The following is a 14,462-nucleotide window of genomic DNA, read 5'->3' on the forward strand; positions in this document are numbered from 1 at the left end:
CAACAACCGAGCCTCTATCGGCTCGAACCACCCAATTGGCGACCTACACCATCTACCATATAATGCCTTATAGGGAGCCATCTAAATGCTCGACTAGTAGATGTTATTGTAGGCAAACTCCGCTAACGGCAAAAACTGATCCCAAGAACCTCCAAAGTCAATAACACAAGCGCGGAGTATATCCTCCAAGATCTGAAAAGTACGCTCGGACTACCCGTTTGTCTGAGGATGAAATGTTGTGCTCAACTCAACCCGCGTACCTAACTCACGCTGAGCTGCCCTCCAAAAGTGCGAGGTAAACTGCGTACCTTGATTAGAAATGATAGACACGGGCACACCGTGAAGACGGACGATCTCACGAATATAAATCTCTGCCAACTGCTCCGAGGAATAGGTAACTGACAAGAATGAAATGTGCTGACTTAGTCAGCCTGTCCACAATGACCGAAACTGCATCGAACTTCCTCTGAGTCCGTGGGAGTCCAACAACAAAGTCCGTAGTGATACACTCCCACTTCCACTCAGGAATATCTAACCTCTGAAGTAAACCACCAGGTCTCTGATGCTCACACTTTACCTTCTGGTAATTTAGGCACTGAGTTACATAGGTAACTATGTCCTTCTTCATTCGCCTCCACCAATAATGCTGCCTCAAGTCCTGATACATCTTGGCGGAGCCCGAATGAATAGAATACCGGGAACTGTGGGACTCCTCAAGGATCAACTCACGAAGTCCATCCACATTAGGCAAACAGATACGACCCTTCATCCTCAAAACTCCATCATCTCCAACAGTAACCTACTTGGCACCACCGTGGCGCACTGTGTCTCTAAGGAAAATTAAATGAGGATCGTCATCCTGCCGATCTCTGATGCGTTCAAATAAAGAAGACCAAGTAACTGTACAAGCTAGAACATGACTGGGCTCAAAAATATCTAACCTCACGAACTGGTTGGCCAAGGCCTGAAAATCCAATGCAAGGGGTCTCTCCCCAACTGGAATATATGCAAGGCTACCCATACTGACTGACTTCCTACTCAAAGCGTCGGCCACCACATTGGCCTTCCAGGGATGATACAATATGGTGATATCATAGTTTTTCAATAGCTCCAGCCACCTCCTCTGCCTCAAATTGAGTTCCTTCTGCTTGAAAAAAATACTACAAGCTTCGATGATCAGTGAATACCTCACATGGCACGGAGTAAAGATAGTGCCTCCAAATCTTCAGCGCGTGAACAATGGCTGCCAGCTCTAGATCATGAACATGGTAATTCTTCTCGTGAACCATCAGCTTCCGCGAAGCATATGCAATAACCTTGCCACCCTGCATCAATACCACACCCAGACTAATATGAGATGCGTCACAATATACTGTATAAGAACCTGAACCTGTGCGTAACACCAATACCGGTGTCGTAGTCAAAGCTGTCTTGAGCTTCTGAAAGCTCGCTTCACACTCGTCTGACCACCTGAACGGGGCACCCTTCTGGGTCAATCTGGTCATCGGGGCTACTATGGATAAAAACCCCTCAACAAATCGACGGTAATAGCCCACTAAACCCAGGAAACTACGGATCTCTGTAGCTGATGTGGGTCTAGGCCAGTCCTGAACTGCCTCAATCTTCTTAGGATCCACCTGAATACCCTCTGCTGATACAACGTGACCTAAGAAAGCAACTGAACTCAACCAAAACTCGCATTTTGAGAACTTAGCATATAACTGGCTGTCTTTCCGAGTTTGAAGAACGATCCGAAGGTGTTGTTCATACTCCTCTCGACTGTGGGAGTAGATCAAGATATCATCAATAAACACAACCACAAAGGAATCCAGGTAGGGTTTGAACACCCGGTTTATCAAATCCATGAATGTTGCTGGGGCAAATGACATCACTAGAAACTTATAATGCCCATACCGAGTCCGAAAAGCTGTCTTAGGAACATCGGATGTCGTAATCCTCAACTGATGGTAGCCAGATCTCAAATTAATCTTTGAAAACACCTTGGCACCCTAAAGCTGATCAAATAAATCATCAATCCTCGGTAATGAATATTTGTTCTTGATGGTGGCTTTGTTCAACTGCCGATAATCAATACACATCCTCATCAATCCGTCTTTCTTCTTCACAAACAACACAGGTGCACCCCAGGGCGAGACACTAGGTCTAATGAAGCCCTTATCGAGAAAATCTTAGAACTGCTCCTTCAATTCTTTCAACTCTGGCGAGGCCATGCGATATGGCGGAATGGAAATAGGCTGAGTGTCCGAAGCCAAATCAATGCAAAAATCAATATCCCTGTCGGGTGGCATCCCCGGCAGGTTTGCAGGGAACACCTCTGGAAACTCATGAACAACCGGCACCGAATCTATGGAAGGAACCTCCGGACTAGAATCGCGAACCTAAGCCAAATAAGCTAGACACCCCTTCTCGACCATATTCCGAGCCTTCACATAAGATATAACCCTGCTGGCAGAATGGCCAAGATTTCCTCTCCACTCTAATCAAGGCAACCCCTGCAAGGCTAAGGTCACTGTCTTAGTGTGACAATCTAATATAGCATAATAAGGTGACAGCCAATCCATACCCAGTATGACATCAAAATCAACCATGTCAAGAAGTAGGAGATCTACACGAGTCTCAAGACCCCAATGGTGACCACAATCTACAACAATAACATCTCCCACTGGTGTGGACACATACACAGGAGTACTCAAAGAATCACGGGGCACAACCAAATAGGAAGCAAAATAGGATGACACATGGGAGTAAATAGATCCCGGATCAAATAGAACTGAAGCATCTCTACTGCAAACTGAAATAGTACCTGTGATAACAACGTCAGATGACTCAGCCTCAAGACTTGCTGGGAAAGCATAACACCGGGGCTAGGCCACACCAGCCTGAACTACGTCCCTGGGATGGCCTCTAACAGGGTGGTCTCCACCTCTAACGGCCTGATCTCCACCTCTAACAGTCTAGCCTCTACCTCTGGCTGCCTGACCCCTGCCTCTGACTGGCTGAGCAGGTGGTGCAGCAATTGGTGCCGGAACCATGGCACAAGAACTCTGATGTTGTGAGCTTCCCGTTGCCCGAGGGAAAAATCTAGCAATGTGCCTCGGATCACAACAAGTATAACATAACTTTGGCTGTTGTGACTGCTGACCCTGAAACTGACCCTGTTGACCTGAATAACCACCCTGATGACTCTGGAGTGGAGGTGCACTAATAGGAGCTGGTGGTGCACCGTAGGCTATCTGGTCGGAATAATGTAGCTGAGGGCCACGACTACTTAAGGCACCGTGGGATGCCTGAAGCGCTGAATGAAACGGCCTGGGAGAATGGCCTCTACCAAAAAAACTCTTGCCTCTAGATGAGGCACTGCTGAACTCACCGGAATAACGAGGTCTCTTGTCAGACCCCTGACATCCCTGAGTAAGAACCAGTTCGACTTGTCCGGCGACATTAGCAGTCGCCTGAAAAGAAATCTCACTCCCACTCTCCTTAGCCATCTACAATCTGATAGGCTGAGCAAGTCCATCAATAACCCTCCTCACCCTCTCTCTCTTGGTGGGAAGCAGAAGAATAGCATGACGGGCCAAATCCACAAAACGGGTCTCATACCGAGTAACAGTCATACTGCCCTGCTGGAGACGCTCAAACTGACGGCAATGCTCCTCTCTCAATGTGATAGGCAAAAATTTCTCTATGAAGAGCTGAGAGAACTGGTCCCAAGTAAGAGCAGGCGATCCAGCTTGTCTTGTCAACAAGTAATCTCTCCACCATTTCTTGGCAGAACCAGTCATTTGAAATGCAGCAAAATCGACCCCATTGGTCTCCACTATACCCATGTTCCGTAAAACCTCGTGACAGCTTTCAAGATACTCCTAGGGTTCCTCTGAAAGAGCACCACTGAAGTGAATAGGAATGAGCTTGATAAACCTGTCCAATCTCCATAAAGCCTTAGAAGACATATCTGGCCCATCTCCGACCTGTGCTGCAATAATCGGATGAACTAATCTAACTGGCTGAGCTGCTGGAGCCTGATACTGTGAAGCTATCTGCTCCGGAGCAGGAGTGATAGGAGTCTGGGCTCCTCCTCCAGCTTGAGATACTGCTGGTGCCATGGGAAATACGCCAGTCTGGGCCACACTCTCTATAAGGCCCACCAAACTGACCAAAGCGTCCTGAAGTACTGGGTAGTAATGAACCCCTCCGGAACCTGAGTTGGTCTGGCAGGAATAGTCTGGGCTGGAACCTCCTCGTCAAGCAGTAGAGGGGAACCAACCGCACCTCCAGTTTTGTTTTTTGCCATTAACTCGCCGGAAACACACACAACATCGGCACTGTTAAGGAAAGGCATACAAAAATCTAATTGTTCGGGCTAATTAGTTTTAGAAAGAAGAAAATCAAAGAGAGAGAGAAACACCTTTGCTTCTTGCTTCTGATTTCGGATTTGGTTCCAAAAACATCAAGTTCGACTGAGTTCGAGGTGTCGTTCGTGGTCCGGTTCGCGTTTCTGTTCGAAGTTTGATCGTCGTGTTGAGATCCAGTCTATTGTAACTTGTGCTTTGTTCGAATTTGAAGTGCAATCACATTCGAGGCAAAATTCTTAAGTACAAAAGGTCAATTTCTTTCTTATATTTTGGATATTGAATTGTTGTTTTTAGTATTTGTCTTTACTCTGTTTCGATACATGTCAAACTAGTTCTTTGTTGCTCTACTTTGTAGAATGTTTTAATATCTTATCAACTCTGTTTTGTTTGTGAATATTTGTGTTAGTATTGTGTTCATAAGAAGATATATTGGGTAATAACTCGGTTGTTGTTAGTGAAAGCTTTGGTCAATTCTTTTCACTGTTAGTTTTGACCAAGTTTATGGTGAGAGGGCATGATATTTTCTCTATTGTTCGGTTGTGTTTTCCTTGGGTTTAATTTAAGAGATGTTGAATTAGTATTTCGTAGGCCAATTTCCTAAAGCTTGCTAAGTTCTATTGTTTCTTTAATTACTCTAATCATGTTAATCTTGTCTCGGCGGATCCTTTACCGCTATAATTTGTTTGCCTGGTTAAGTTGATTTAGTAGATGATATTAATCAGGTTTCGTTGATTTCTTGTCAATGTTAAAAATAGTGAAGAAGGAGGAAGACAACAATATGTTTAAGCAAAAATGGACCATGCTCATATGTAAAGTGAGTTTGGGGTTTGAGATTTGGGCCAAGTAATAGATCATGCTTATTAACATCGTAGCTTGCTTTAGGCGCAATTAATAATAATCATCGTGACTATGGGTACGATTCCCATGGCGTGCTCATGACACATAAATCCCAACTCAAGTGCGCGTTTCACGCGACTTGACCATAACTTCAAATAATAATTAAAATAAACATGTTGTGAGTTGAGGGTGCATTTCACGTGAACAATATATGCAAAAAGAACGAGTGTGCGACATCGCGACTTGTTAAAATGAGTTCTATAATTAATTAAAAGCAGTTAGAAAGTAAAAAATACACAATAGGTTTTGAACATGTAATAAATCAGATAATTAGGCCAATTATTAATTGTAAAGCGACCGTGCTAAAATCACGGAATCCGGGAGTGCCTCACACCTTCTCCAGGATTAACAGAATTCCTTACTCGATCTTCTGATTTTCGCAAACTTTAAAACAGAGTCAAATTTTTTCGATTTGGGATTTAAAATAAACCAGTGACTTGGGACACCATAAATTATTCCAAGTGGCGACTCTGATTAATTAAATAATTCTATTTTGATTAATGTCACTTTAATTGGAAAGATTTACCTATCTCCTCGGGAAAAAGTAGGTGTAATAGCTCTGGCGACTCTGCTGGGGACAGAACCCAGAATCCCTGGTTCAGGATTCAGAATTCGAGCTTAGAATAACTATTATACTTGGCTTTTATTTATTATCTGATTTTTACATGATTGAGCCTAATGTGCTAAATGCCGCTTTTTACCGCTTTGATATTGTGTGAACTGTATATTAAACTGTTACGAAACCCTTATTCTCTCTGAGTTTTCTAAATCTTCTGGGAAGTGCTTCTTTTCTGTTAGTGTTATATCCCTAATTTTAGAACGAGGTTCAGATCAGTTACAAAGCCGGATGGCCTTTTCGTTCCCGGTACGTTGCCTCCCCCCTCCCCCGGCTCGAGTTATCCGCTCGGGTAAGCCAGGTCTAGAACAATACACCCCAGGATTTAAACTTAGAATAATATAGCCTCATGCCAGATCCCTAGTAGGAACGTTTGTTTGCATCATGTGCATTTGACTTTGGGGACTCAACACAGGGGTTGGGTCCGTCTAGGACAGGTGTATCCAAATTAAAAGACCATCCTAATGCATTTTTACCTGCTACTTGTGCATTTATTTGCTTCATCTTGCATGTTGACTGGCTTCTAGAATAGGGAAAGAAAATCAAAAAATAAAAATAAAAAGAAAGAAAAAAAATCAATAGTGAGGTAAGTATTTGAAAAGTTTTGAAACTCTGCCGAAATTCCAAAAAAAAAAAAGAAGAAGAAAAGAAAAGGTCATTTCACAATGAGCCAAAAATTTCAAGTCATGTTTCCTCTGTTCCGTCAAAACTACCGAACTATGCGGGTCTGATTTTCACCGGATGTGAGATACGTAGGCAAATCTTATCGGCTCCGGCACACAATCTTTAAAAAAAAACTAAATCCAAAAATATTTTCCTTTACTTCCTTTTTTTAGAAAGTCTTTCTTTTAGACCCCAATTTTTAAAAAATCCAAAAACATTTTCTTTTAATCTCTTCTAAAAATCCAAAAATATTTTCATTCTTCTTCAAAAGTTTTTCTTTCAAAAATTGAAAAGGAAATTCAAGATTCAAATTTTTTTTCTTTTTTAGAAGTCTTTCTTTCATAAATTCAAAATAAAAGTCCAAAATCAAAAAATATTTTCCTTCTTTTCCGAAGTCGTTCTACGGAAAAAAAAATCGAAATCTAAAAATATTTTCTTTCTTCTTTATAAGTCTTTCTTTCGAAAATTTAAAAAAAATTCAAAATCCAAAAAAAAGAGTTAGTTTATTTCCTTTATTCCTAATCTTCCCGAACTACGCGAGATCTGATTCATGTTCTCACATGATACGCAAGCAAACCCATATCAGGTTCGATCGACAAAAAAAGTGTTAAATAAATAAATAAATAATGATAATGATTATAATAAGGACCGACTAAGTCCATTCTAACGTGTCTCTTGTTTTGAATTGTAAAGAAAGGTTGAGGTGGTCAGTTTGTGGTAAGCTGACAACACAAGATCCAAGGAAAAATGACAATTGACATCGAAGTTGTTATGAGTGCTCAAGAGGCTCAGGGTCATAGGGTTCAACAAGAGTCTACTGTGGTTGAGGAAAATAGCGTACTGAAGCAGCAAATGACTGAAATGTGTCAAGCATCGGCCAATATCCAAGGACCGCCTTTTTCTATTCATAGTTTCCCAGAGTTCGCATCCATTTCAACTACTACCATTCCGGTCTCATTGCCCGATCAATCCTATCCACCTGGGTTCAGTCTTTATCCCAACTGTATGACTACAGCTGGAACTTCTGTTGCGCACTCCCAAAGTGTGCCATTGACAACCAATCAGACAACCACTATTGTTATGCCCGTCTTCACCATCCCACAGCTGACGGTGGTGCAGAAGAAAACTCATGAGTCACAATTTGCTACCCAGCAAGAAAAATACCATTCTCCTAAGTACCACTCATACCTATTTGATCTTCCTGCAAAGATTAAGAAGCCTGCCCGAAAGATGGCACAGGAAGAAATGACCCAAAGAATGAAAAGCTTAGAACAATAGTTGAAAAACATGCAAGGATTGGCAGGTCAGAAGAGTATTGCCTTCAAGGATCTATGTATGTTCCCCGATATTCGTTTGCTACTTGGTTTCAAGATCCCCAAATTTGAAAAGTATGATGGACACGGTGACCCCATAGCTCACTTGAAAAGGTATTGCAATCAGCTAAGAGGTGCGGGAAGAAATGAAGAATTGCTAATGGCTTATTTTGGGGAAAGCCTGACAGGGGTAGCCTCTGAATGGTTTATTGATCAAGACACCTCTCACTGGCATGCCTGGGATGACATGGCCCGGGCCTTTGTCAGACAATTCCAGTACAACATCGACATCGCCCCAGACCGCAATTCCCTTTCTAACCTGAAGAAGAAATCGACTGAAGGCTTCAGGGAATATGCCATTAAATAGAGAGAGCAAGAAGCCAGAGTTAAGCCACCCATGGATGACCACGAGCTAATCACTATCTTCCTTCAGGCTCAAGAGCCAGATTATTTTCAAAATATGATGTCCGCAGTTGGCAAATCCTTCTCGGAAGTAATCAAAATTAGGGAAATGGTTGAGAATGGACTTAAGATAGGCAGAATTATAAGTCTATCAACTCTCATAGCTGCAACTCGGGCTGTTCAAATTGAATCAGGTAATTTTAGTGACATGAACGAGAAGCATGAAGAAACCATGATGACAACAGGGTCGAGAAGAGGTCCTAGGAGAACATCTTGAAGGTATGAGCAGCTTCATCAAATTTTCTATGCTTCCCCTGAGCACTATTATCCACCTCAAAACCCACAATACTGTTTTGCTCCACCTCATTATGTTGTCCCGCCACCAAGACACCCAGAAGGCGAGCACCAGCATCCCAAAGTCTCCCTCAGTCTCCACCAAATTTTAAAGTGCCCTATAACCCACATCCAAGCCAGGGGTATTGAGGGAAACAAAGGTTGAAAGATAATTTTACACCAATAGGAAAGTCTTATGCAATCTTGTTTGCGAAATTAAAGTATTATGACATGATTTCACCTATACCTCCAAATCATGTGGACCCACGTGCAAGAAGCTTTTACCCTTCTAAAAGGTGTGAATACCATTCCAATGCCCAAGGGCACAATGTTGAAAGCTGTCGGGATTTGAAAAGAGAAATAGAAGGGATGATCCAGGAAAAACTTATTGTGATCCAAGATAGTGACACCCAGAATATCACGCAGATTCCTTTACCTGCACATCATGATGCACACTTTGTGGGGATGATACGTGGTGGCATAGAGTATAAGAATCCTCTCGTGAACTTGCTGAATAACGTTAATGATATTGAAATTGGAGAAGGCCTTGGTGATTCTGATGAGCAAATTTGTAGCTAAATGTCAAGCTTAGCAACTGAAAAGTCATTCCCTCCTCACTAGGAAGGAATCTTGGTAGCTTGTTTTGATATTATTTCTATTATCTGGGTTATTTTAGGGTTGTGATCTAGATTTTATTTGTTTTTATTGAGTCAAACCCTTCTATCCTTCTATTCTGTTTGTGTGAGTCTTATTTGTCTATTTTGTTGCTATTTTCATTATTCGGGTTATTTTAGGGGTTGTAACTCGGATTTTAGGTTGTTTGTCTTGTTGTTAAACCCTCCATACTTTACTCAATGAAATACAGTTTGTCCTTTTATGTCATTTCATGCTTTGTTCTTTCGCTGCTAGTTCTAGTGACATGACATGCATGCGAAATTTTCGTCCAGATCTTAGAAAATTAATTTAATCTTGAATTGGATAACTGAGAAAAAGACATTTCTAAGGATGAATAAAGAGTTGAAACACTTTGGAATTAAGCTCGACTAAAATTTACCTTCAAATCATTGTGAAGATCAGGTTTGAGGAAGAACCAATTGAAGTTTGGTGGAAAGTTTGAGACTAATAGATAGAAAGTGTTCTTCGATCACGATACACTAAGAAGATAGACATGCTCATCAATGCTGTGATCACAAAAGGATATTATAATTGGCATTCTCGAGGCTAGGAGGCCCTTTTTCTGCTATTCAAATACTTTATACCCTTTATTACCCCTTTTGAGCATGTGTTATTTTCTTTGACCACCCTCTTTTGGAATTAAGCTTAGAGTCAAAAGTTCAAAAAAAAAATGAAATGAAAAAAAAATGAAAAGAAAAGTCCATGCCCCAAGAGACCAAATTGGGGCAACTCTTAGAAAGTATAAGTGAAAAGAAAAAAAAAAGAAAAAGAATAGTCAAAGATCCATGCCCCAGAAAATAGATGTTGGGCAACTTGTTTTGAAAAAAAAAAGAGAAAAAAAAGGAAAAAAGAAAAGAAAAGAGAGCAGAAAGAAAGATGAAAAATAATAGTTAGGTCAGATGTTTGAACTACGTTAGACCTGATTCCTTTAATAAAAAGGATACGTAGGCAACCTTACACGGTTCGGTCCAACCAAATAAGAATTCAAGAAAAAAAGAAAAACAAAATCCAAAAAATCCCCAGTATCAGAAACTGGGACAAAGATTTTATTTCACTTTTGAAAGAGTCGATTCCAAGAGTTGTAAGTCTACAACCCCTCATTTTGAGTGTGCTTTGAGCCTTATGCCGTCCTTTCTTTCCAACCATATCCAAAAACCTTCCGAATAAAGACCTCCCGATATGCCTTCAATAATGTCAAGAGAATCATGCAATGAGCAACGGTTGTCACGTAACATAGAACACTATCAGTTGCTCACACTATAAAGCAAAAGAAAAAGAAAAATAAAGAAGAAAAAATGAGAGAGTCGTACTAGTGAAAACCCTCATGGGCATTGTAAGACGACGGTAAGCAGAGATGAATAAATGAGAGAGACTTGTTGGTGAAAACCCCTCGGGGCACCATTAGTCGATAGTGAGTCGTGAAGCTGATGCAAAAGATTGGCACGAACAAGCCCGACTTCAAAGTCATAAGAATGGTAAAAGGGAAGATTTGGTCAGTTTGATAGATAAGACCATTCCAAAATGCATGTCATGATCATTAAGGTTAGTTACCGCAAAATAAAAAGAAAAAAAACTCTTTCTTATGTCCTTCCGACAGGGGCATTTCTTGTTAATACTTGTTTCTTTGCATCATTGTGTCCTTCACTCTGAGTCAGTCTTTGTCAAAACAAGCAAGAAAAGATTTCAAAATCTGCTACCAGCTTTTCAGTTGCACAAAGTAAATTTGGCCAGCACACTCAGTTTTTACAGTCAACATGCATTGAGGATTCATGCAAAGGCTTTCCCCCAAAAAGACTCTTGTCAGCCTATTCGGGTAAATCAAGCAAAGATAATCTCAAGGTTAATCAGGGAATCTATGTAGTACCGAACAATGACTATGAAGTGTGCGCATCGTGCAAAAGGCTCTTACCAGTTGTGATTCTCTCTGACAGACAAATTGCTCCAAAATCAAAGCCATTCAAGATATCAGAAAAGGTTATCCAAGAAAAGAAATCTCTTTTTTGAGATAAGGCTGACTGAACCACAAATACAAATGGTACTAGGTGTGAAACAATCAGGGTTGATGCAGAGCAAAAAGTCTCTTGAAACTAACTCAAGCTGATTGAGCAAAAGCCAAGCTACCCAAGACTCAAGGCCACAAACCGACCACCACTTTTAAAACTGACAAAATTTTCTTTGTTTGAAACAGGAACAAAGTAGTGCAAGGAAGTTGGTTCAAAAACAAAAAAAAAAAAAAAAAAGAAAAAAGAAGAGAAGAGCCCACAAAGGGAAGTTTCTCAAATCTTTGCCTTTATCTGTCTTGCTAGTGTGCATAAAATGTTGCCATTGCTCTTCACATTTTTCCTCCTAGGATAAAAAATCTTAGCCTGATAGATTTTCTCCCAATAAAAATCTTAGTCTGATAAAAAATCTTAGCCTGATAGATTTTCTCCCAATAAAAATCTTAGTCTGATGAATTTTTCTCCTAAGATAGAAAACCTAGTCTCATGAATTTTCTCCTAGGATAGAAATCTTAGTCTGATGAATCTTTGTCCTAAGATAACAAAAAAAAGGACCTAGTCTGATGAACTTTCTCCTAGGATCAAAATCTTAGTCTGATAAATCTTTCTCCTAAAGATAGAAAACCTAGTCTGGTGAATTTTCTCCTAGGATAAACGTCTTAGTCTGATGAATCTTTATCCTAAGATAATAAAAAAAGACCTAGTCTGATGAACTTTTTCCTAGGATAGAAATCTTAGTCTGATAAATCTTTCTCCTAAGATAACAAAAAACAAAAAGGACCTAGTCTGATGAATTTTCTCCTGGGATAAACGTCTTAGTCTGATGAATCTTTCTCCTAAGATAACAAAAAAGAGGACCTAGTCTGATGAACTTTCTCCTAGGATCGAAATCTTAGTGTGATGAATATTTCTCCTAAGATAGAAGACCTAGTCTGATGAACTTTCTCCTAGGATCAAAATCTTAGTCTAATGAATCTTTCTCTTAAGATACCATAAAAAAAAGACCTAGTCTGATGAATTTTCTCCTAGGATACAAAGTCTTAGTCTGATGAATTTTTCTCCTAAGATTAAAACCTAGTCTGATGAATTTTCTCCTAGGATAATTATTTTAAAAAAAAAGGGAAGTCTGGATTTTTAACAAAAAAAAAGGGTCAATTTTTAGGTTTCTTAAGTTATCAATCTTTAGTTTTCTTGAAATTAGGGATCCCGCCTGGAGAATAGGGTCAGTTTTTAGTTTAGTCAAAGCTCAGTTTATAGTTTTCCTCAAGCTCAATCTCAAATCTAGGAGACACACTTCCTAGTTTGGATTTTTTAGATTTTATTTCTTTAGGAGACGCACTTCCTAATTTTAGGTTAAAGGTTTCACTCGTAGGAGACACACTTCCTTGTCTGGGTCTTTCAGGATATACTTTTAGGAGATGCACTTCCTAGTTTGGTTCATTCAAGTTTCACTCGTAGGAGACACACTTCCTAATTTGATTCATTCAAGTTTCACTCCTAGGAGACGCACTTCCTAGTTTGGGTTATTCAAGCTTCATCCCTAGGAGACGCATATCCTAGTCGAGTCTTTAATTTTACTCTCATCATTGCATCATTCATCAATAGCATAAGTGATTTATAGTTCTGCTAACAACTCACAAATCTTCCTAGTGCAAACTGGGGTAGAAAAGTTTCTTTTGTTTTGTTTGTTTTGCTGTAGTACCAGGAGCCCGCCTGACGAATAGGGTCAACTTTCAATTTCAAGTTCAAGTTAGAGAGGCATCAGGAGCCCGCCTGAAGAATAGGGTCAACTTTCAATTTCAAAAGTTAGAGAGGCATCAGGAGCCCGCCTGAAGAACATGGTCAACTTTCAATTTTTAAGTTTAAGTTAGACAGCCATCAGGAGCCCGCCTGAAGAACAGGGTCAACTTTTAATTTTCAAGTTCAAGTTAGAGAAGCATCAGGAGCCTGCCTGAACAACAGGGTCAATTTTCAGTTTACAAGTTCAAGTTAGAGAGGCATCAGGAGCCCGCCTGAAGAACAGGGTCAACTTTCAGTTTTCAAGTTCAAGTCAGAGACAGCAGGATCCCGCCTGAAGAATAGGGGCAATCTCCAGTTTTTCAATTCAAATCAGAAGTAGCGCGAGCCGCCTGAAGAACAAGGTTTGCAATCTCAAGTCTACCGCAAGTTCAAGTTTATTTCAAGTGCAAGCAGCAGGGTGCCCGCTTGAAGAATAGGGTCAACTTCCATTTTTCTTCAAATTCAAGTCAGTAGGATGCCCACCTGAAGAATGGGGTAAATTTTCAATTTCATATTGAAGGATCAAGTGGAGATTCAAGGAAGATTCAAGACAAGAAGTAGATAGGATCTTGTATTTTTCTTTTATTTTTGTTGTAATTTTTGCTTTCAATTCATGATGTAATGGCAGGGACCACAGACCGGAACCTCGACGGAACCTCACTCGACTCTCTCATCCTCTCCACATACTCCATCACTTTATTCACTTCTGAACTACACGTGGCATGATTCTTTTATAGCCAAGGATATGTAGGCAACTCAGTCACAATCATTTTGAATAAGTGTCGGGTCAGAAATCAATTACGTCGCTTACTTGATTCTTTGCTCAAAAACACTTCGTGTTTCCAAGCAAAGAGGGACAGCCGTAAGCACGTAATTTTTGACCCGCTCAACTTTTAAAAGTAGTATTTCAAAAATATTTGTTTATTTTTATTTTTAATAGGATTTCAGTCTACTTTTAGTTTTAATTTTAAAACATAAGTTTGAAAAAATAAAAATAGTTTTATAACGTTTTTTTTAGCTTATTAGTAATTTATAATATTTATAACATTTAAAAAAACACCCAAAGTATTTTTATTTTAATATATAGTTCACTTTAATAATGTATTCTTATTAACTAAGATTAATTAGTATATTTTGTTTTTTTTTTCAACGAGAAAGAATTGAATTTGGGCCAATTGGGAGCTCATTTTCGGATTTTAGTGGCTAGCAAGACAAAGGCCCATTCTTCCCAATCTCTTTTAGCCCAAACCCTTTTCTCACCCATCAAACCCCTACCTTAATCATAGTCATTGATCTACTTTTATCTAATGGTCCATGTAAACCTTTACATCCATATAAAAAATCAAATTAATAAACCTAAGATTCGAATTCTAAGGAACCGAGCGGCAGCCTACTCCCAAAAGATCCCATT

This window comes from Nicotiana tomentosiformis, chromosome 2 (genome assembly GCF_000390325.3).
Source record: "Nicotiana tomentosiformis chromosome 2, ASM39032v3, whole genome shotgun sequence".
Lineage (NCBI taxonomy): Eukaryota > Viridiplantae > Streptophyta > Magnoliopsida > Solanales > Solanaceae > Nicotiana > Nicotiana tomentosiformis.